The 24,864-nt window shown below is 37.0% G+C and overlaps 1 protein-coding gene across 2 annotated transcripts in view; it reads left to right on the top strand.

Annotated features, from left to right (window-relative positions):
• Positions 1 to 24,864, top strand: part of ATRNL1 (attractin like 1) — a 631,157-nt gene that overhangs the window by 489,179 nt on the left and 117,114 nt on the right. The window lies entirely within an intron of this gene.

The raw sequence follows: 24,864 nt of genomic DNA, 5'->3' as shown, positions 1-24,864 counted from the left end.
AGGGCTTCCTTTGATTGTTGTAGCTGTCTGTTCTTAAACAGTGGCAAAAAAAAAAAAAAAAAAAAAAGCTTAATTAAACTTACATTCAACCAGAGGTACAGTATGCAAATTGGGGTGAGGGTAGAAAGAGGGAAGAAAAAGGAAATACTCTGCCTCATTTCACCGTAAAAACTTGTAGCTTGACTTTAAAGAAAAAATTAACTGAATTTGTCGCTTTCAGATAGACCTAGCCTGGATATATTTTTAGAAATTCCATGCTTTAAGTTAGTATTTCACTTACTTTTCTAGCTATATTCTCTGTCTTCTACTTTATTTCCATAAGCTTAAAAAAATTAAAAGGCATCTGTTTTCTTTACTCTCAGTTTCTTACCACACATGTATTTCATGCTCCATGTAGAAATGTCATTAGTGGTAAAGAAAGGAATGTTAGGGGGTTTGAACAAACACATTTTCTCTTATTCTTCCATCTTCCAAATGAATGCACTTTCTATCTGGTTTACACGAGCAACCCAAAGGAGTCAAAGACATCAGTGAGAGCTAAGGATCTGCCAGGCAACTACCAGTAACCATGGTAACTTAAAGAAAAATGTCTTATGACAGATTCTTGTCTCAAGGCCTCTTAACTTCCTGTTACTTCTTCCTGCGAGTCTTCTCCTCCCAGAGATCCACATAGTTAATCCTGCAGCTTCTTCCAGTCTTTGCTCAAAAGTCTCCTCTTTGGTGAGGAGTCTGCCTGTTTAAAACTATTTCCCCCTTCTCCCCCATCCACACACCCCTAGTCACCTCCCCTCCCTGCCTTATCTTTCTCCATAACACTCACGAGCATCTTACATGTGCTTTTTCTCATTTTACTTGTGAAAAGTATCATTCATACAGGAGAGTGTATAAAACATGTATGTACAGTTTGGAGCAAAAACCTAGGTAGACAAAACAGGTGGTTACCCTGAGTGGTGACTCAGGATCAGAAATATGAATCTTCCCGTGTTCTTCCCAGAGGCCACTGCTCTCTCAGCCTTTCTGATAATCACTCCCTTATACTTCTTTATTGTTTTATCATATATGTATGCAGAGATTAATCATAATGCATAATTTACTTATTTATTACAGTTAAATCCCTAGACCAGGACCTCTGGCAGTCATTGTACAAATGAGTTTCTAAACCTATTGTACCCCAAACCCAGTCTTTGCCCAAACAACTTGCCTCTTGCTTGACCAGCTATCTCAGCTATATCTGTTTTACCCCCAACCCCCCACCCCTCCCAAGTGTTATTCCCCAGCTTGGCATTTATTCAGTCTCTGGTATTTACCCTTGTTGGATTTTCAGATTCTTTCCCAGTTCTCTTAACATAACAGGACAATCTTCACTTTCGACTTAGGTCAGAATCAACTGCCCAAGGTAATCTAATTTTCCTGAAAATAATTCACCCCTCAGAACCCAAAATACCTACTGGGCAAATGGAAGATCATTTCTCTTATTTCTTTCATTCCCGAACCAAACTTCAGTGGTTACAGAGTTTCTGACAGTTACCCGTTCTAGTAGCAGGAAAGCTCAGGCTTGTCTTGACAGCCAGATTCTCTGTTCTCTGCTCCAGTCCTCAGAGTGACTTTGCTTTGCTTAGGGCTATCACACGAGCAAGCCACAACTTCCATTTCGATTGATTCCAAAGATTCTAGCAAGCATACTGCTTCACAGATGATCTCATTTTGTTTTGATAATGTGCCCAATCATTTCATATACAATCAGAATGTGTAATCAGAGGTTATACAAATGAAACTTTGTCATCGGGACTTCTGCCTATTCGCAAGTGTCCTTCCTCGTCATCTAGTTGAAGTTTCCTATTATTCTCTTCTTCGGAGTTTTCAGTTGAACAATGTCCACCTTTCTTTTGTACACTATGGAGTCCAGGGGGCCCTACTCATTTTCTTTTTCTGTTGTTAGAATTAGATGTATCATTCATCCATAATCTGAGTTCTACAATAGCTGCAATCACTGTGTCACTGGCCCCTGAAATGAGTTCTTAGACTCAGCAATCACCACACTATCAACATATATTAGGTGTAGCATCAAAATCTTCTGTTTAGAATGTTACCACTTTACCTCTCCAAAGCAGCATGCAGGCAGTGTAACAGTATACATCTGAATTAACTTCTGTTGCGTTTATCAGTGTTTTTGCCTTTTCTCTACTTTGGCTGCATTTTACTAGAAACAAAATTTGTGGAGCAATAGATTACTCATACGTAGTCTAGGAATAGCTTTGGTAAAGAAGAAATACTTAAAGTTCTGTAAGAAAAAAATGCAATATTTTGGTTTAGTTCTCTTTAATAGCGTTAGTATTTTTCCATTTCTTTCTCATTCAAAGGACAGATTTTTAAGTGATGTTTGAGATTATATCCTCTGCTTAATAAACTGAAGTTTAAATCAGCTAAAACACACAAATCGTACCTCAAAAAATATAATTGAAGTATCTATTTTCAGTTTGAGAGATTTATTTTATAACAAAGCATTCTTTCTGGAGATAGTACCTATTTTCTGAGGCAAATTAAATCAGTTCTTTGAGAGACTTATTACTGCTAAACATTTAAAAATAAGTAGCTTTTGGAAGAATACAATTATATAAATGATTATATCCATATATGTACTAAAACTGGGGGTAGATACTTTAGAGTGGAGACTCAGTCATCTTTTCACCATTACCACAAAATAATAATTTGATCATTTGGGGGTGGTGTGATTGGATTGCTCTTGAAAAGAAGGTCTTGGTGACAGTCTTCAATAAAAAATATAGTTTATAAAAAAGTAATTTATGGTCATGCACAATCTGTGCTCCTACTACTTTTTCATCATAAGGTTATGTTGGAAGAAATGTCTTTTATGTATTTATCTCCAGCTTAATCGTATAATAAAGTTATCCTGCACTTGAAGACTTTTATTTAGTCTATCATCATGGAAATTGATGGTAGGTTGCCACCATGGCAAAGGCTGTAAGTTCAACTGTGTTGATTATTATCATCTATGTAAAAGTGACCTCAACACTTTCCAAAACATACTGATATAATGGTAGCTTATCATCCGTAGTTTACTAGCCCACAGTAAAGATAATACTACTACCATTGATTTTATAAGATGATGTTCAAGAAGCTGAAAGCTTCATTTATTTTAGCACAAGACGCATGAAGAGCACTTTTAAAAAAAAAAATTAAAATACAGAAAGTAGCCAATGCGGAGCAACCATAAAGATGCCAGTCGTAAATAGCTGTAATAATAATTAGTTGGCAGTTCATTCATTCATCAAGTATCTGCTGACCTCCTCTTATGTGTCACTACCTCCTGAGCCCATAGAACATGAAATAAGTTCTAAAAATAAAATTAATAAGGATAGAAGTGAAGAAGGACTGCTGCTGGGTATGAAATTTAGGGGGGAGTTGATAAAAATGTTCTAAAATTAGATTGTAATGATGATTGCACATCTTTGAATATAATTAAAACTGAGCTATGCACATGCACTTTAAAGGGGTGGATGTTACCGTATGTGAATTGTATCTCAAGAAAGCTATTTAGAAACAAAGCTTTATCAATGATCAACAAAAGCATCATTATGAGATCGCTTATAATATTGGCTTCAAGCCAATGTTGAACAACTGGGCAAGTAGGCATCAAACACTTTTTGAAGCAGTCCTGAAAAAGGTAGACCACTGGGACTGGGGATTGGTGGTCACTACTCTGGATTGCAAGAAAGCTCAGACCTAACAACACATTATCCTTTTTTAAAAAAAAATCACAAATTTACAGAAAATTTGTCAGTCTTCTTCTTGTACCATTTGAGAGTAAGCTACTACCTGAAACCCCCTTATCTTCCAGTACTTCAGTGTATATTTCCTAAAAATAAGAACACTTTTCTCAATAACTACAGTATAGCCATCAAAATGGTGAAATTAACATTCATCTGTTACTACCATCTAATCCTCAAGCTCCTTTCAAATTTCATCATTTGTCTCAATCATTTGTGGCAAAGTTACAGCAAAAAATCCAGTTGAGAGCCATACATAGTGTTTAATCTCTCTCCATCTGGAATAGTTTCTCAGTCTTCCCTTGACTTTTATGAGCTTGAAACTTCTGAAGAATTATTTTATAATGGATTTTAGAATGTCCCTCAATTTGGATTTTTCCATCTTTCCTTATGATTTCGTTCAGGTGATATACTCTTTAGCAGGCATATTACAGAAATAATCCTATGTCCTTCTCATCGCGTCCAATCAAGATGTGCAGAATTTCAGCTTGTCCCATTCCTGGTGATGTTCATTTAGTCATTTGATTCAGCTGAGGTGTGCAGGGCTTCTCCAAAAAATTACTCTTTTTCTTTTTATAATTAATGAAGACTATTTGGAAGGTGTGATGAAACTACATAAATTTCGCATTCTTCACCAAGCTTTCAGTGTGTGATTTACTTATTTTTATAACACAGTTTCCTATTTTACTCATTGAATAATATTTTATTACTATTAATATTTTGGTGCTTAAATTGTTCAGGATCTGGGTATTAAGAGCCTCTTTAAGATGATATCTGTGTCCTCTGGATAAGTCTTCATATTCTTTGAGCACTTCCTTGTTTTCTGGCTCCATCAGCTCTCTGGGTCCCTTTTATAAAGGCACTCATCCCATTCGTGAGGGCTCTCCCGTTATATCCTAATCACCTAGCAAAATCCTCACCTCCTGGCACCTAATGCCATCACACTGGGAGTTAGGATTTCAGCATAAAAATTGCAGGGGAAGACACAAACATTCAATCTATAATAGACCCCACTGATTGCATTATGGCAGGTTTCTACTTCTATACCATTTTCTAAGATCTTACTATGTGCCGGATACTGTGCCAGTTTACATGCTTTATCTCCAGTCCTTATCGTAACCTGCAGTGGAACGTGCTGATATTTTTATTCTGTTGGTAACAAACCTGTTGCTATGAGAAGTCCCTGGCCCAAGGTTGTACAGCTAAGTAACGGGCAAACTGGCCTAAGTAAGAACCAGATTCAAGCTTGACTCTCAGGCCATACTCTTCAGAATCCCACTTATAAAGAAAGAAACGAGGTCAGGAAAAAACAGTGGAGGAAGAAACAGAAAGGTGGAGACAGGCATTTTTGAAATAGGAGAAAAAGACACGAAGTATGTTGCCATCTCTGTTTTCTTAGCCCCAGAGGTCGATTCTGCCCAGGAAAAAGAAGCTTCTAACTTTGCCCATTATTTTTGTTCCCTTCTTGCTTATCTCCCATACCAGAGACCCCCTACCAAGACTCCTGTGGTCTAAATGTTTGTGTTTCCAGAAGGTGTGAAGCCCTAACCCCTAGTGTGACATTATTAGTAGGTGTGGCCTTTGGCAAGTAACTAGGTTTAGATGAGGTCATGAGGATGGGGTCCCCATGATGGAATTAATGCCCTTATAAGGAGAGACCAGAGAGCTGAGAGCTACACACCTCACAATCCACGTGGGGCTTCAGGAAGAAGGCAGCCTTGTGCAAGCTAGGAAGATGGTCCTCACCAGCACCCGGCCATGATGGCAGCCTGATCTCAGGTTTCCCCAGAGAAATAAATGTCTGTTGTTTAAGCCCCCCAGTCTGTAGCATTTTGTTAAAGCAATTGAGCTGACTGAGATAATGACTTTTTATTTTCTTTGACTATGCAAATGAAAGGCCTTTTGCCCAACCAGCCCCATGTCAGAGGCAGGTTCATATCCCCATGTTCAAGCTCTTGATGGAGACAGTAGACTTTTCATGTTTCTGGTCATCTTCTGCACCTGAACCCAAGGCTTGCCCATCCATCTGTTCCTAGTCTGCCCCTTATCTCTGGTAAGGGTGAGCCCTTCCTCTCTTGCTTTAATGCCCAGTATTTTCCGTCAGTTGGGCCCTGGACCTCTGGTAATAGTAGGCTAGCTAACCTTTTGTCTTGTCTGACTTCAGATGATTGCCTGTTTTGACCTTCAGGAAATATGAGCCCTCTAGGAGCTATGATCTTCATGGCCACTTGGAAAACCTTAAGGTGGGGAGGGTACTTTGCCTTGGGGGAAGCAAATACGGAGAGAAAGAGAGCAAAAATCAGTAAGAGGAAAGGAGAAGTAGAATTTTGGTGCAGCAGGTTCTGAAATTTCAGTGAATTGTTATGCTTCCACTTGTGTTTAATAAACCATTCTCCCCTTTATTTGCAATCAAGGTGTTGGAATATTATTATCTTTGTAATGCAAATATGTAGTTAATCACTGTTCACTTTCTGAACGCTTTAGTCATTTGACTTGTGGATAGGAGTTATTGTTCATGGGCTGTATTGGCTAAGAACACAGATGATCTACGCCCACACAGCTTAGTGTCTCCATTACTGTGATTCTAACTTTTCACTTGTCTTCATTAACATGAATTTACCGTTCTACCATCCCCACCAACATGATTTTACTATTCCAAGAAACTCTAGCTCAGAAAGATACAAATTGCAAATAACTCTCATTTTCCTTTCAGGAACTTTTGGGAGATCCATTTAAAGGAATATTAAACTACTCAACTTTCAATAGATAGCATCAGACCACTGCTTAATCTCCAAGATCCACTTTGAAACCTTCAACTTGCGTGTCCACCAATCATAAATTATTGTATTGTAATCCTTAGCCAATCTCAGTCAGGCCCTGCCCCAGTGAGAGACCTGCCTTAAACCAGAACATCCACTCTCAACTCCCTCCCAAAAAAACCTCCATAAATAACCCAACTTTGCCCTCCCTCTTCTAAAAGACTACTAAAACTGCCAAGGAAACTGTCTCCCTCGTGGTAAGCAATGAACTCAGCTTATTATCAGGCTTTAAAGAAGCCTATTTTGTTGGTATTTTGAGGGAGCCACCATTCAACATGGAAGTGATTGAAACCATTTCCTCTCAGGCTTAGGACGTTAAACTAAAGGTCTAATTCTGCCCAGGGAAGAGAAGCCTCTTATCTTTATCCTATAGAATTTGTAAGTTCATCATATTTTTCTTTGAAGAGAAAGTATGCCAACTGTCAGAACTTACAGTAGTAAGCACAGAAGTGGAAAAAAGAATTAGTCATTTTTGTCAGAGAAAACTTACAAAATACAAAACCACTATGAAAACAATTCATTTGAAGTTTTATTTTGAGATTACGTTATTTTCTCCCTGGCATTCTGACACCAGAAATTCGCTTTAAAATATGTTAGTGAACAATTCTTGTTCTTCAGAAGTACATTTTTAAAACAGCAATATTTCATAATAACAGTATAAGATGAGAATAATTGACTGTCTCTTGCCTTGTGGGACTTGGCCTTTAATCTAAATAGATATGAAACATAATGACATTCATCCATATGAGACATTTGTAGACATAAGAGAAATTAAGTCACAAGCCTGTAAGGCTAGTTCATAAATCAGCAAATCAGAAGACCGCTAAAACTTTTCCGGAACGCCATCCAGGGATTCCTTGTACCTTTACAATCCGTTACCTCTTTCATGTGTCCTCTTAGGAAGAGCTTCTCTACCACTGAATGCTTGGCAAAGGGAATGCATGCAATCAGAATTTACAAGAGATATATGTCATTTTTGATTTAACAATTTTAGACGACTTGTTCAAAAACTACTCCTGATTTTAGTTTTCTGTGAAGTTTTCAAAAATGTTGCAGCTATCAGGACATAAAAGCCAAGCAGCAGCAGTAGGAATGCTGTCATGCGGCCATTAAGACCGCACTAAAAGGCAAAATGTTGCAGCTAAGAGTATTTTTAATGACTCAAAATTGCTTAGAGTGCTTTCTAGAAGTAAAAGGATGCTGATTTATTTACCTAGTATACTTACCTAAATTAATTTGGCAGGATTACTTTGGTCCTAATCCTCTTACAATGAAATTTATATGTTAATATTTTTAAATGGTGCATCATTCTTTTCCTGAGGGCTATAATATATTGCAATGACACGAATCTACCAACAGTCATTAAAGAAAGAAGTAAATTAACCCATTGCTGAAACAGGAGCAAGGACTACATTTTTACATATCCTACGTTTATGATTTTACACGACCTTGCAGATAAAACATCACTATGTAAAGTGTTAATGAGAGCAAACAGAATCACAGCCTTTCTAGTTTCCCATCATGTATACCTTCCACTGAAATATGGAAAGGGTTTTACTCTGGCATAATTTTTTGTCCTAGTGTTTTGTTTTTGTTTTTGTTTTTGTTTTACAGTTTAAATGAATGGGCTTTTTGTATACCTTTCTTATTAAGCATGGTCTTTATTACAGATTGGATACTAATGAGATTTCCAGTCTGTACTCCATATATTTGTTCCCCTTTTGTGGAACTAGTAACCATAATTGCTAACATATAAATAGACTTGTCCAAGAGCAAAGTCAGAACAGGTGTACATTGTCATATAAATAGTCATTTATTCCAGTTTTATATCATGTGTTTTTCTCTAGTTATGAACATCTCCTTGATCCTTAGGGTCAGGGCCTTGCCAATAAGTATAAATATCAGGAGATAGGTACGAACTATGAAATATATATATTTGATAAGTAAAATTGATGTGCACTTTAAATGGATGTGTCAGGTTCATATAGGTGACTCTTAATTTGTTTTTACTATTTGCCAGGTACTGTGGTGAACATGTTTTATGCACCCAATGCTTGTGCCCCCTGCCCAAATCCATATGCTGAAGCCTTAATCCCCAGTGCGATGCTATTCGAAGGTGGAGCCTTCGGGAGGGTGGAGTGAATGGGATTAGCGTCCTTAAGAGAAGAGACATGAGAGATGCTCTCTGTCTTCAGACAGAGGGAGAAACTGCGCCAGGAAGAGGGTCCTCACCAGAATCCGAGCATGCCGGCACCCTGACTCCCAGCCTCCAGAAGTGTGAGAAATCATTACCTGTTGTTTAAGTCTTCCAGTCTGTGGCATTCTCTTACAGCAGCCTGAAATGACCGAGACAGCGTGCCACATAATTAGCTTCTAAAATTCTTACAAGAACCATTGTAGTATTACTTTAGAAAGGACCAGAACGCAGGCTAAAGAGCTTGTCCGAGACCCACAACTAAAACATGTCCAGGATTTGATTCTAGTTGTGTCTCCTACTCCCTAGGTAGGGAGGGCTCTTAACTCCTTTTATACGCCGCTTTTCAAACCTACTTATCTAGATTGTCCATTTGGCTGACATCTTCCCAGGACATGCAAAATACTTGAATCCATGCATACCACAAACAGCAAAGGTACAGGAACCTTACGATGAAAGCCATCATCGTTTGTTATGACATTATGTAGTGGAGGTAGGTTTCCTCCGTGCTACGCATCCCTCAAGTGGGAACACATTAATTTACAAGGGAGTCAACTTGAAAATACTGTTGAATGTGCCAAGTACCTTCTGCAACTCCTTGGGAATGTACATCAATTTATTTTAAAGATTAGTGCAACTGTAGTTTAGTTTATAGGTTAGTCCAACCAAGTATAGGTTAAATCAAAACAATAATTTGCAGACTGTGTATGTGTTATACGTGTGTGTTGAGTGGGCAAAGATGGAGTTCAGCGCTGTATGCCCACTGGAAAATATGTGAAAATATTGGGGTATTTTTCGAGGGGGTACACATCCCACATCCAAACATTCCCCACCTCCCAACTAATGGCAGAAAAGGATGCTTCTTTGCTTTTCACCACCAAACCCATTGTGGCTGTATCGGCAATCCTGTTAGTCCATCCTGTTCCCTTGACTATAGGAAGTTCTGCCAATCCCAGAAGAGCACATCCTGAGGTTGTTCTTAGAATCTTCACTCTCCTGTAGAAGAAAATTGTGTTGGTTTCAAGATGCTGCATTATTTTTTTTAACAATGTCATGATTATCTCTTCTCTTTCTATCTTGTGGTTATCTCCTTCCACGGGTCCATTCTCTCTCTCTTTCTCTGTTCACCATTTAAGATTCTGTAATTTTTGTAAATACATAAAACAGCAGTTAGAGAATTCAGAAATTCCTACCACTCATGCTCTAGTTGTTCTAAATCAAACATTTACTACTTACTATTTCTTTCCATCTATTTCACTCCACTGCAGCCTCACCTCCTTGCCTCTACTTTGCTAAAGGCGTGTTGAGAGTCCCGGGGAGTTTAGTTCTGTGCACTAAGACAGGACCAAGAAGCAACTTCAACTTGACAGGATCCTGTTTTCTTCAGCCGCAGGATGGGGGCATGATACTTGAACACACAGGTAGTCTGTGGTTTGAAGACGTAGCCAGCATGTTTGTCAGTAACTGACTTTTACGGACCTAGATTCTAAAAACCATCCCAGTAATAACCTTATTATTATGTAAGAAAAATCTACAATGCAATGGATTTTCACATTCAGGAATTATGTGCATTTTCCCAGCATGATACCCACTTACCTCACACTTTATGCCACATAAAACGATAGATTATCCAGTGTGATCTCAAACCATCAGAAACATTTAAAAGTTTTATAGTACAGTATTTTAAAGTTTACTAACCATTATATAAAATTAATAAGATAGTTTATCCAGCTTCTTGCTTTATTGATTGTGGGTAATAACCTGGAGATGGGGAGATAGTAGAATGATGTGACTAACTGCCTTTAAAAGAAACTTATTTAAACTTGAGTAGTTTTTTGCAGTGTTTCTCAGATTCCTTTCACTTCTGAAGTCTTAGAGAGGAACGGTCAGATATTAAGTTGCTTTATTCACTAAAAATTTTGTGGAGAATTTCTTTAAGGGAAGATGTGGATTTTAATGCATAAATTTTTTAGACAGACTATTGAAGTTGAAATTTCATTTCAAGAGGCAGTCAGCTTTGTTTAACTCTATATTTTTAGTATCCAAAGTTACTGAACCAGACTTCGCTTTAATTAATAACTATAGGATGTGAGGCAGTTCCAGTGCTGCTTTTTCTATTAACTTGCAATTTCCTGTAGGAAATTAATAAAATGAAAGAGAAGGGTGGCCGGCAAGAATAAATACACGCTACAGTTGCAAGTCACTAAAATTTATCAGAATAAATTAAGCTGCACTTTTTTTTTTTTTAATTCTATGAGGTTTCTTAATTCTTAAGGCAAATTTCACAAAGAAACAGAGCCATCCAAAAGTGGTCATTTGGTAAATATATTATTTATTTAATTGAGATATAAAATTTGGCTGGGCAGTTTAGCTCAATGATTAAGAAAATAGATTCTAGAAATAAACTAACTGCCTGAGTTTGAGTTCTGCCTCTGCCATTTACTAGCAGCGGGAATTTGGGCAATTTACTTAACCTTCTATACCTCTTCATGTTTAAAATCAGGACCAAAATAACACCACCTATCTCATAGGGTCGATGTGAGGATTAAATTAGCTAATATGTACTTAGCACCAGGTACACAGTAAGTGTTATATTTGACTGCACTTAGCATTTGTTTTTTCTTCAGTATTATTTTTTGAAGTATCTTTTCATTTAGCTGTCTCTTCCCACCATCACGGGAGCCAAATCTTTGGAGGACAAATTTGAGTTTTTAAAATACTCCCTATATTTTGTCCTGTATTCCTGAGTCTTTCACCATTACTTTGCTTATCTTTAACTGATTCGTCTGGGAATCCAAAAGGTACCCCCGGCTGTGCATATGCACTTTAAAGTCCATATTGTGGGTACTAAAATCCAAGCGTCCGATAATTTTGTGTATGTGTAAAAGAATTTCTCTTGCTGAGATTCCAGAAAATTCTTGAAAAGCTACTTGGAAGAATACTGCCAACTGACCAGGATACCCAAAGAAACATGGCAGCTGGGACCTTTAATGACCAGCATTTAGATCTGCAGCTCAACCACACTGGGTCAGGGCGGCAGGCTCTCCAGAGAATGGCTGTCTTTTCATAGCTATGCTTAGGCCTGTTCTATAATCAATAGGTATTGCAATTTAAATAAAGACATAACAAAATGTAGAATTAAAGCCTAGGCTGCTTTGACTATATTGTTTATCTAGTTAACAGCACTAACAGGTTTTACTTTTGGCTTCATTTGAACTGCGTAGAAATGCCTAGTTAGTGACGTGCCTGAGATAGCTTCCTGTTCTTTTTTTTACCAAGTGCTTATGTACTCACCTGGGTGTGTCTCGTTCCTCGGATTGCCTTATAAAAGTTGCTTTTAATTTCCCAAGTTAATTAAAGGTTTCGCTTACATTTACAGACTCCCTCATTGAGGTTTTTTCCTGAGAGGGGGGAAAGTTGGAGGAGTAGTATCTTTTATCATTCCATCTTATGTGATTTATCTTTGCTATACAAATTATTAACCTATTACATTTTATTAAGTCACAATAATGAGTGACTGAAACAAATGTTAATAAAATGACTAAAATATATATGCTAACACATTCATCTGTTTCTTTTTTTTTTCCTAGCACTGATTTGAGTGGACTACACTTGAGAAGGTTATTATTTGGAAAATGTTGCCAATTTGTTGCTTTCATGCTGAAGGTGACACTTGCAATATTTTCAAAATGATACCTTTTTCAGTGTAGCACACTTAAACCAGTTCTAGCAAGACATTTTTTTCCTTTTTATTGTAAGAAAATAAAATTTCTTAGTATGAACATTTTGTAATTTGCTTATCTGCTAATCAGTTTTTGGACTTTTATTTCCAGTTTGAAGCTACCATGAGTAAAGATGCTATGAACATTTATGTACACATCTTTTTTGCAGACATGTGTTTTTATTTCTCTTGGTTAAACACCTGGGAGTGTACTGTACTGGTAGACTGTATGATAGATGGTTTTTTTTTTTTTGATGAGAAATTGACAGACTTTTCAAAGGTGCGACACTGCTACACATTCCCACCAGAAATCAGTGAAAGTTCCAATTACTCCACATCCCAACACTTGGTATAGTCAGGCTCCTTAATTTTAAACTTTCTATTGGGTATCTTATTGTGGTTTGATTTTGCATTAGGAGTTCCCTGATGACTACTGATGTTGAGCATTTTTTCATTTGCTTCTTGGCCATTTGTATAACTACTTTGGCGAAGTGACTGTTCAATTTTTTTTGCCCAATTTTAATTGGGTTGTTTGTGTTGGTATTAAATTGCAAGAATGGTGAGATTTTAAAAAATACATTCTGGATACAATTCTTTTATCATATATGCGTTTTACAAGTACTTCTTTCCAGAATATAGCTTGCCCTTTCCTCTTCTTAAGGATGTTTTTTTTGAAGAGCAGATGTTTTTAATTTTGATGATGTTCAGTTTATTTAGTTTTGTTCTTTTATGGATTATGCTTCTGATGTCATATTTAAGAAATCTTTGCCCAAGTCAACATCACAAAGATTTTCTTGTTTCCTTCTAGAAGTTTTATGCTTGAGCACTTACATGTAGGTCTGTGTCGCACTTTCAGGTTTGTTTTGTTGGGTTTTATATTTTGACTTTTATTTACTGTAGTATGAGGCAAGGGCTAAAGTTGGTTGTTTTTTAATTTTTTTTTTAAGATAGATACCTAATTGTTCCAGCACTTTCCTTGCCCTCATTATATTGCCTTGGCTGTTTTGTTGCAAATCACCTGAGTGTATATATGTGGCTCTGTTTATTGACTCTGTTCTTTTCTGTTGATGTATATGGCTATCCCTATGCCAACCCCACAATGTCTTGATTATTGTGGTTTTATAGTAAGGGTTAAAACAAACTAGTGTGAATTCTACAATAATATGTACTTCTTTTCCGAACATGCTGTGACTGTTCTAGGCTTTTTGCATTTCCATATAAATTTTAGAATCAACTTTTCAATTTCTAAAATAAACAAACAAAAACCCCTAGCTAGGTCTTGATTGGAATTGGGTTGAGTCAATGGATAAATATGGGGAGAATTGATAGTTTTAGTCTTGTGTCTTCTAATCTATAAACATGGTAATATCTCTTTGTTCATTTAGTTTCTCTTTAGCTTCTCTCAGCAGTATTTTGTGGTGAAATATTTTGTTAAATTTGCATTTTTTCATTTTTTTGATGCAATTGTTAATGGTATTTTTTCCTTTTAATTTCCAACTGTTTAGGGCCACTGAATACTGAAATACAATTAATTTTTGTAAATCGATCCTTTATCTTGTGATAGTTCCAAACTCATTATTAATTTTAATAGTTTTTTTTTGTAGATTCTTTTAAGATTTTCTATGTAGAAAATCATGTCATCTGCAAAGAAACAGCTTTACTATTTCCTTTTCCATTTGTGTGCCTGCTATTCCTTTTACTTACCTTATTGCATTGTCTAGGACTTCTAATACACCACTGAATTGTATGATTGCCAGCCGGCATCCTTGCTTCATTTCAGATATTAGGAAGAAAACATTCATTCTTTCACCATTAAGTATGATGTTAAATTTAGGGTTTTCTAAAATGTTCTTTATTAGCTTTAGGAAATTCCCTTCTATTCTTAGTTTGCTGAGGATTTTTTTCAGGATTAAATGCTGACTTTTGGCAGTATTTTTCTGCATTTTTTAGATAATCTCATGGTTTTACTTTTTTAGTTTGTTGGTATACTAAATTAAGTTGATTAATTTTCCAGTGTCAAACTGACATTGCCTTTTTGGGACTAACCTCAGTTAGTCATGACATATTATCTTTTTTATATATGGCTGAATTCGATTTGCTATTTTTAAAGGGCTTTTTATCTTCAAATGTTTGCTAGAAATTACCAAGTAAAATTGCCTGATCTCTGGGTTTGTGTCTTTGTGTGTATGAGGGATAGTTTTAAATAATTCTTTAATGGATTAGATTTCTTTAATAGATGGAGGGATAGTCCAACTGTATAGTTCTTCTTGAGTGAGTTTTGGTATTTGTGTTTTCCAGGAATTAGTACTTTTATCTAACTTGTTAGATTAATTGACATTCCTTTATTGTCTTTTTAATGTCCCCTTATTTTTTAATGTTTGTAGAATCTATAGTTATGTTTTCTCTTTTATTTCTGATATGTCTTCTCTTTTTCTTGATCAGTCTGGCTAGAGATTTATCAAATTTATTGATATTTTTCTAAGAAACAGGGTTGTTTGATTTTATGAATTTTATTTTTCTCTTTTGTATGTCATTGATAATTATATCTTTATTATTTCTTTCTGCTTGGGTTTAATTTACTATTTATTTCCCAGTGTCTTATAAAGGAAGCATGGATTAATGATTTGAGATCTTTCTTTCTTTCTTAGTATAAGTATTTGAAGGTATAAATTTCCCCTTAAACATTCCATTAGCTACATTGCACAAATTTTAATATGTTGTGTTTTCATTTTCATTCCATTCAAAACATTTTCCAGTTTTCCTTGTGAATTCCTCTTTAATCCTTGGATTATTTTAAAGTATGTTGTTTAATTTCTAAATATTTGGGGTATGTCCAGGTATCTTTCTGTGATTTCTAACTTAATACTTTTGTGTTCAGAGAATACTTTGGTGTGTTTTCCATCCTTTTAAATTTGTTTAGGTATCTTTTAGTTCAGAATATGATCTATTTTGGTGAATGATCCAGGTACACATGAAAAGAATATATATTCTGCTCTTGCATGGGGTGCTAGAATTGCCAATGAGGTCAAGTTTATTGATAAAATTATCCAAGTCTTCTACATCCTTAGTTCTGCATTCTAACTGATCTGTCTTTAGTTTTGTGTTCTTATTGAAAAAGAAGTGTTGAAATATCCAACTATAATTGTAGTCTAGTCTATTTCTTCTTTAAATTCTGTCGGTTTTTGCTTCCTGTGTTTTTAGGCTCTGCTATTAAACATGTACACATTTAGGCTTATTATATTGTCTTGATTAATTCACTTCTTTATCATCATATAATGTCCTTCCCCTTCCCTGGTAATATTTTTTGATTTGAGATTTACACTTTCTGCTATTAATATAGCCATTCCAGCATGAAATATCTTTTTCTTTTCCCATCTCTTTGCTTTTAACCTACCTGTGTGTTTATATTTAAATAGGTTTCTTGTAGACAGCTATACTTAAGTTCTACTTTTTTATACAATATGACAATTCTACTTTTTAGTTCATATATTTAGACCACTTACATTTAATGTAATTGTCAATATGGTTGGGTTAAAATCTATTATCTTATTATTTGTTTACAAGATCCTTGTTTGGGCCTTGCCCTGACTCTACAGTCTCATACATGTTTTACAATGTTTCTTTTCTCCTTTTCTACATGTAGACGTTATACATTTGTTCTAATTCCTTCAATGGGCAACATTTTCACAGCCTCCTGATTTATTCACAAGCTCTTCTCACTGCCTAATTCACTCTGCCCCATCTTCCTCTGTTTCTCAACTTCACTACTAATTCTTGTGCATTCTTTAGGTCGCAGTAAAGACTGTATTCTTCTAAGAAGCTTTTTCTTACAATTGAAGTCTGAAGTAAGCGCATTTCCCTACCTTTGCTTCACTTAACCTAGAGTTTGTCATATCAGCACTGATTGTTTAATTTAAGCCTTGTATAGGAGTAAGCTAGAGAATGAATGAAGATGTCTTTCTCTTCAAAGGGAGAACCCCTTAGACAGATTGCCATGAGAGTCTGACACTCTGTCACACTCTTGGAATCTCTTTTTGAATGCCTTTCTTTTACACATAATGCCTGCAATCATCTCAATAAAAATAATGAGATCGTCCCCCTGACATCCCTGCAGGGATGTATTTTCCTTACATATAGTCTGTTTAACCACAGTGTAGTTAAGCATTTTTGATTTGTTATTTTTTTAGAGAGTGAGGCCCAAAGGAGGTTGTCTTTCAGACAGTTTCTATTTTAACAAACTGAAAAAGGATGTGTATATGTTTAACAGAAAACTGAAGCTGAATTGTTGAATATTCAGTGCTGTTGTTTTTCACTGATAGTAGTCTGAATTATCACTGGCAGAGAACCAAAATCTGATTTTATGCTATTGCAATGGGATAACTGCTGATTGTGCTTGGTACCCATATGAAATAGCATTCTTTTTGCATTAGATTATCACAAAATATTTAAATAACCTTTTCTAAATTGATTTTTCAATTTCTAAAACAAAATTCACCATCATTAATACATCAAGACAGCAGCAATTGTAGATGGTATTAAATAATAGATAGGTGTCTAAGAACAATATGTAGTTTTTTTTAAAAAGTCCTTACAAGACAAATTACAGTAATAGGTATTGATGGGAAATGTGGTTTATCTATTTATAGAAAACATAATTATAGCAGACATTTTCAAGCATATTTTCTCTTACTCCCTTAATTAACTTTAATCAGACATTCTTAGAACATCTTGTACCTACAAAAAGATGTTCTTTGACAACTAAGTGCAATCTGAAAGGAGAATCCTGTAAGAATTATTTATTTTTTTCATTTGAACCATGACAGTGAATATCATTTTCTTATCCTGGTAGCTGGAAGCTATGGTTATGTATTTTTTTTTTTTTTTTTTGGAAAGAGGAGAAAATTATATCCTATTAAAAAAAAAAATGGCCAAAACCCAGTTCAATCTCTGAACATCACATAAACAGATCAGCTGAATGATCTAATTCAGCCTTCTAAACATTCCTGTACCTTCATTTATGGAGCAAATATGAAAGTGTAATTAGTAAATCAGTTAATACTTTTAAAAATCCTATTTGGGTCATCATAATATCAGCCATATTAGGAAAATATCATGATGTTGATTTAGTCAGCACTGATAACTTACCTTCCCCCAAATGTGTATTTTTTTAGTTAAAAAAATTATTTCAAAAGAGACTTTTCAGAACTTGTCATTGGCTGAAGATGAGAATATTTTAGTGGTTCTTTTTTTCAATAAAAAAGATTATATGCTTATTTTGACCATTTGAATTATTTTAATCTACCCAATAGATCTTATTAAAATCAAAATACAGAGTTTAATTTTTGGAAATAAGTTCCTAATTTGCAGGAAGCATTCCTGGCCACGTTGAGACAAAAGTGTTAAAAAGAGCAATTGGCCAGCTGGACTAGGCAGCTGGAATGTTGTCTTCCTTCAGTGTCCTCAACATGCCTTTGAAGTTACTACAGGTCATTAACCCTCACGGCTCAGGAAGGGCTTTAGCCAGGAGGGTAAGGCAGAAGGAAGACGAAGAGGAAGCAGCTCTGGTGTGGTTTCAGACAAAAGCACTCTAATTTTCACAGTGCCTGTCTTACTGTCTAGCTTGTCAGAAAGCATGCGAAAATGAGTCACAGGACCTGGGTGTGAGTTCCAGCTCTTCTACGTACTAGGTGTAAAATCTGAGGCAAGTTATCAAGCCTCTGTGGGCCTCAGTCTCTTCATCTATTAAAAATACGATTGTAATATCTACCTGACAGAACTATTGTGTTACCTAAACTCTGTAATCATGTGGAGAAAACCTTTGTCAAATGGCAAAGCATGGGACACACGTTAATTACAGCTCACACACGTAATCAGGTTAGAAGAAAATTTGAGGAGCATGTTTCCAAAATTACCCGCCTTCTAATGCTGGTACCAGTAGGTGCTAGCCATCAAGCAAACCAGCAAATACCAACAGTTCATGCCCTAGCTTGCCCTTGTAGCAGTATGAAATCCTTCATCCATTTCTATACTTCTTGCAGGCTTATCTTTTTCTCACTTCAGATTAAATATAATAAAGACTCATAAGCTGAGACTGGGTGCTGAAAATCTGCTCTAAATTGTGAGAACCCGGCATTGGAGAAAAATAGAGCATTATGTTTTTGAAAGTAATAAAATTACTCTGTTCATGTATTTGAATTTTAAGTACCTAAAAATTGAAGTTGCTATTGAGGTACACCACCACAGATCCAGTTTTTTTTTAAATTGTGTTTCCTTGAGTGCTTTTCTTAAATCACAGATTGTGTGAAGCTTGACAAAGACCCAAGAAGGCTTACTAACCTAGCTGCAAATTAACCTACCATCATTAAGTCAGTGTTAGTGGATTATCTTAAAGTGGAGGTTGACTTCAGCACAGAGATTTTTTTTTCTTTAATTTATTTTTTCTATCCCGTTATCAGGCAGGATTTAACAAAACAAAACTGTGCACATACATGAGTAGAAATGTGTGCACAGAATAGATGGAAATGGTAGGAGAAGCCTCTAGACCCATGTCTATTTCATAAAGGCTGGGACATGAGAAAGTGGTAGAACGCTGAATGGATGTCACACGTTGAATCTTCTCAGTGACTTCCTGTCATATAATTCTTTGAAAAATTCTATTTCAATCTCAAATTGCTGAGTGAGGGGGAGAATGAACAGGAAGCCAAGCTGATTCCATGAAGCTTGGGTACCATTCCACACAAGCGTGCAGTATATGGCTAATTATGTTCTCCGGAAATGCCCTCAAGGAACAGGTTCAGGGAATTACAGTCTTGGGGCTCAAACAAGATAATTTTGAGCAAAAAGAAACCCCTCTTCAGTGTGATTGTGGAAATTAAAAAACATTCACATTATCCCTAAACTTCAGTGAGCACAAACTCTGATCGCATCGTGTCTGGCTCTCCCTGCCAAATTGCCCAAATTCTCTGTGTTTGTCGTCACATAGCATGATCTGCGAGCCACAGTTTCTCACAATCTGCTACTTTGTTCTGCTGGGAATCCCTGGACACCATCTATCACTAAGTTATTTTGTCTGCTGCCCCACATGAGTGGCACTGAACAATAGGAAATCCAGTTGAACATGGCAGGAGGTTAAGATTATGATGTATGGGAAGTCATTCATTCATTCGCCAAATACTTAGTGAGCATCTACTGTGTGCCGGATACTTGGGGACACATTGTAAAAATTTTTTTACAGAGTCTTGAAAGGTCATATACATAGAAGCAGAGAGTAGAATGGTGGTTACCAGAAGTGGTGAGGCAGGGAAAATGGGGGGATGATGGTCAAAGGTACAGAGTTGCAGTTAGATAGGACAAATCGGCCTAGGTAGCTAATGTACAACATGATGATTATAGTTAACAACATTGTATTGAATACTGGAAATTTGCTGAGAGACTAGTTTCAGGTGCTTTTATCACACACAAAATGATAACTGAGTGGAAACGGTAATTGCTTGACAGCAGTCATCATTTCAGTGTATACATCAAATCATCATGTTGTACACCTTAAACACATGTTTTTTTAAAACAAATAAACAAACACATAAATTAATATTTCAAATCCAGATATTTCTGTCTGTCATGCCTTAACGCCTGTTCCCTTTCACCTGTATCATACACTCTCATGGTGGGGGAAGAAAATTAGTAACCGATCCATAACATACCTCTCAACTCTTTATCAACAATTCAAGTAGAATCATGTCTAGAGTTGCATGTGGGTTATAGATGGTATTCCTCAAATCTTATTTTTCTATTATATCAAATAGAAATGCTTTTCCTTCACCTAACTTTTCCTTTCCCTGCTGTGCTGCTTGATAATTTGCAAGGAAATTGATTCTCTAAACGCAAATCCCAGGACAGATTGGTCATGAGGAGCTCAGAGTCCATTTGTAGGTGTTATGTATCATCCCACTTCCCCTGCAGAATCCCCACGCCTCCATCTGCATGTTTACTTGTACAAACTTGGCCCGAGAGCCAGTGGAACATGGAAGGTCCTTAAAGCCAAGAGTTTAAGCTCCGCCTCCTGGCCTAATTTAAATAACCAAGAACATGAGGGTTTTTTTTTTCCCCTTGACCTTTGAAATAGGGAGCAGATATGATTATGCTGGACCACTATTATTTTTAAAATTTCAGAAAAAAAAATCATGAAGTTATTTATGAGGTAACAATAAACATGATTTAGATTCCTGGTGTGGATTTCACAAGAATAAATTATCTGAGGGCTTCAAGCACCTTGAAAGATCATTTGTTTATTCAACCAATGTTTATTGATCATTAAGTATAAAATAGGATGCTCAGGCAAAAATGAATGAGACGCAGCCTTTAACCTTAAAGTCATATACAACTTAATAAAGAGAGACATGTACACATAAGATAGAAAATATTAAAAAAAACAAAAAAAAAAAAACAGTGAGCCACATGTGTCTATCCACTGGGAAGTGCTTAAGAGTGATTGTGTTTAGGTAAACCTTATTAATCTTAGTTTTCCTTCTTTCCTTTTGTGTTTCGCTAGGAAAGTAAAACCATCTCTTACACAAGAAGGAAAAGAAAAGAAAAAGGGAAACTGTCAAGATGTTCCATGAGCCGAATTAGCACTTAGTATTAAATATCTAAGCTAAATTGCCCCTAAACAGTGGGGTTTTTGTTTTGTTTTGTTTTGCTTTGCTTTATTGAGAGATATTTAGCCCCGTAACACAGGATACTTCCCCAACTACAAACTTTTTTAGTTTATAGCTTTCCTTTTATGTTGTATTGTTCTTCAATTTAATACAGAGTCACACAAACTTGGAGTTATCCTGGCTCCACCAGAAAGTTCTAGATGTCATTAGCCAGTGTTTTATCATCAGGGAAAGATTATTTTACAACAAAATTGCAAAACAAAACTTTTCTTCTATTATGCGGTACCCATTCTCCCCTCCCTCCCCTTTTAGCTGCTCCATTAGTTTGTGCAAATTGCCTTTCACTTTATTGCTTTCCAGGGCTTCTAAGAGCTTGTTTAGAAACAAATTTTCTTAAGTCCAAGCTAAAGTCCAGGATTTATTTGATTTAATTTTCTGACAATCAGCCAAGCTTTTACTCAGTAATTTCAGCTTCTGTGAACAAGAACACGGGGCTGCTGAAGCTTTAAGGAGCCAGTGTCCACTTGGTCCATGAAGCCACACTCTGAGCCGGCCTGGCTGTTCTGTGTCTAAACTCTTTCTGGTGAAGCAACATGGCTTTTTTTGCTTCAGGATTTTAAAATGACTGTTCAGGATTTTTAAAATAATTTGGCATTATGTTGATAGATGAATGCCACTTTAAAATTTTTTAATACTTTTATTATAACTCTTTTATTCTGTATTGTATTTTCATATCAGTCTAGCAATCAGCAAGTGATTAATATAATGCAATTCCATTTTGGTTAAAGAAACTGTTGTCAAAGAAAGTCTTACTGTCTAGAAGCTGTGTGTTTACTACACCCTCCCTAGCAGTTCTTTACATTTCTAGTAGTTTAAAAGCCAGTGACATTTATTGTGTTTTGTTCCTGCCAGCTGCTTAAGTTGTTCCTTCCCCCCACGACTAGGAATCTCCTAACTGGCAAACCCGGCAGATGTTTCCTAGTCTTGTCTTACGTGACTTGACTGCAGCACGTTTTACAGCTGGTTACCCCTCTGTGAAGTCTTTCCTGAACACATATCCAGTACCATGCTAGCCATTGGGAAGACAAGGTGGTCATTGCCCACATGGAGCCTCTTGTCCAGGGAAGAATTCAAAGAAAATAGGTAATTACTGAAAACAAAACTCTCTCCTCTTGAATTTTATGACTTCATTCCATCCAGATTTTATTCCCTTTCTCAGTCCTTTCTATCACAGTATCTTTTGCTGGATGCTCTTTCTTTGTGTTAAATATGGCTGTTTCTCAAGCTTCCCTCCTACGCCCCCTTTTTGCTCTGCCTGTTCCCCGTGGGAGGTCTCATCAGACTTCGTCCCGCTCCGATATGCCCGTGATGCCAGTTCTCTTGATCTGAAAACCCATTAGGCAGCATCTTGCTAGAGACAGCCACACCTGAGGGCCCCTCTGGCCTTTCAAGCTCAGCATGCCCAAGCTTGAACTCATTAGCCTTAATATCTATTCTTTGAACCTTCATTTTCCCCCTTCCACTTACACTCTTTTTCTTAGTTAATAGCATCACTGTCTACCCAGAATATTCTCTAGCCTATTTCACTGGAATATTTCCACTGCTGTTTTCCATGAGCACAGGGAACTTCTCTGACCAGGTCTGTATCTCCAGTTCTTCATAACTTTAGGCATTCAAAGTATGTGTTGAGTAAATTGGACTTTTTCTTGAATCTTCTGTCTCCCACTCCATTAATAAGAATGGTTCAAGAGATTCTTTAGTCCTGAAAATTATACCACCCAAATTTCTCTAGAATTCCTCCCTCATCATTATTGTCACAGCATTCTACCTCACTTAAGCCCTTTCTTTTATAATTTTAAGATAATCTTTTCGTCTCTGTATCTCTGTGTCCCTCTCAGCAGGACCCCGCACCCGTTACATTTTATTTTTATAAATCCGTAGTACAGGTGCAGGTGCTTGAGAGACACAGATTCTGTCATCTCCTTTCACCCCAAGTCACTGGTCCTTGCCACTGAGCACCAGAGTGAACGCCAACCATTGCCTCGTCTCATAAGCAGCTCTCTTTCTCTCTCTCTTCTTCTTTCATTTGTAAGGTAGAATTCTATTTCCAGCAAATTCCGGCTTTTAAAAATCCTAATATCTGGTTAAAGTGAGAAATAAGACGAGGTGGGAGAGGAGGCAGTAAAGTTGTTTAGTAGGAGATGAGACTAAAATACACTGTGAGACCACTCTCTGTCACTGCAGCCCAAAATCCTTATGTGGAAATGGCCCCCAGAACACAGCCCCATCTGACGCTGCTCTCCTGTCATCATGTATGTAAATCCCTTTTTAAGGATGCAGCTCTTTCTCTGATCCTCACTTTGAAAATCGCTGTGGTTTTAACATTGACAGAAATTCCAAAAATCGTAAGAACATGATATTCATTTTCCTCTTCATCGTTTCACTGGGTCACACATAAGTAAATATCATCTTCCTGCCCATCAGATTCACTCCAGTACCGATCAGTAAGTCTCTGTTACAGTCAAAGGTATTGACTGACGCCTCCAGCTGTGTGCACCCTCACCTCTCCATGGTGTTTTTTGCAGGGAGCCCCGTTACCAGAGTGCCCTGGGAACGCTAATGCTTCCTTCATCAGGATCCAAAAAGGAGACAGAGCTGTCTTCAGGGAAAATCACTAAGTGCTTTTCTCAATGCATGTTAAGGCCTTGGATTTTCATGAGTTAATAACTGGCCTCTGGGAAAAAAAAGTTCTTTATTCTCTTAAAGACAGGCAGGGCTGCACTCTCCTCACCCCAAGTTACTGCAGTCTGTCAGAGGCAAAGGATTCTGGTCCCAGTGTTCTCTCCATCCAGTCTCCTCTGTTGTGGAGCTGTGCTAAAGACGGTGGCCTCTGCAGTTAAACTGTCCTGGCCGCGACGTGTAATAGCTGTCACCTCTGTCTCACCTCTCTGTGCCCCAATTTCCTCATTTTCTAAAAGGAGGTTGAAAACACTTACCTCATAGGTAATTATAAGGATTGAATATGTTTATACATGTGATGTGCTTAGAAAAGTATCCAGCGTGCAGTAAACTTTCTGTGTGTGTTTGGCATTATTAACGTGCTGTACCCTTAAATTCTCTCCGCCCCTCCCCCTGCTCAGCCATGGCATCCTGTCATCTAAAAGGCACTTGAAGTTTTCAATCCTTGGCTTACAAATGGCATCGATGTCCCTTTGAGACCTGTCCATACTCTGTCTTAACAGCCTTCTGTCTTGCTTTTGTCCTGTTTATGACCCCTGTGTTTTACCCACGTCAGGCTGCACACCAGGCCCTCTCAGTCAAGAATAAATGCTAGTTCTTTAAGCCCAGCCCTCAGGCCAAACACTGTCTTCTCTTGGAAGGCCCATGGCCCCAGCAATGAGCCCTTGAACAGGCAGTCAAGTTGTGTTAAGCGCACACAGCCCACGCTGTGTTTCGTCATAACCCTTTGTTTCCTTAGGTTGTCTTCCCTGCTGTAACTACTCCACCGGGGAACTCGGTGCTCCCTGTCTGGCACACACACGGGCCTCAACAAGTTTGCCGAGTCAGTGAGTGCTGTAAACAGAAATCAGTGTGAATGCACATGAGATTTTAACTTGTATTGAGTTAGCTTTTGATCATTTATCGTTAAATGTCTTGAAGCCTCTTGCAAGGCTGAACTAACATGAAA

This window comes from Camelus bactrianus, chromosome 11 (genome assembly GCF_048773025.1).
Source record: "Camelus bactrianus isolate YW-2024 breed Bactrian camel chromosome 11, ASM4877302v1, whole genome shotgun sequence".
In the NCBI taxonomy this organism is placed as follows: Eukaryota; Metazoa; Chordata; class Mammalia; order Artiodactyla; family Camelidae; genus Camelus; species Camelus bactrianus.
Note: the sequence above shows the minus strand (reverse complement) of the source record. Positions and strands in the feature narration are given on the sequence as shown.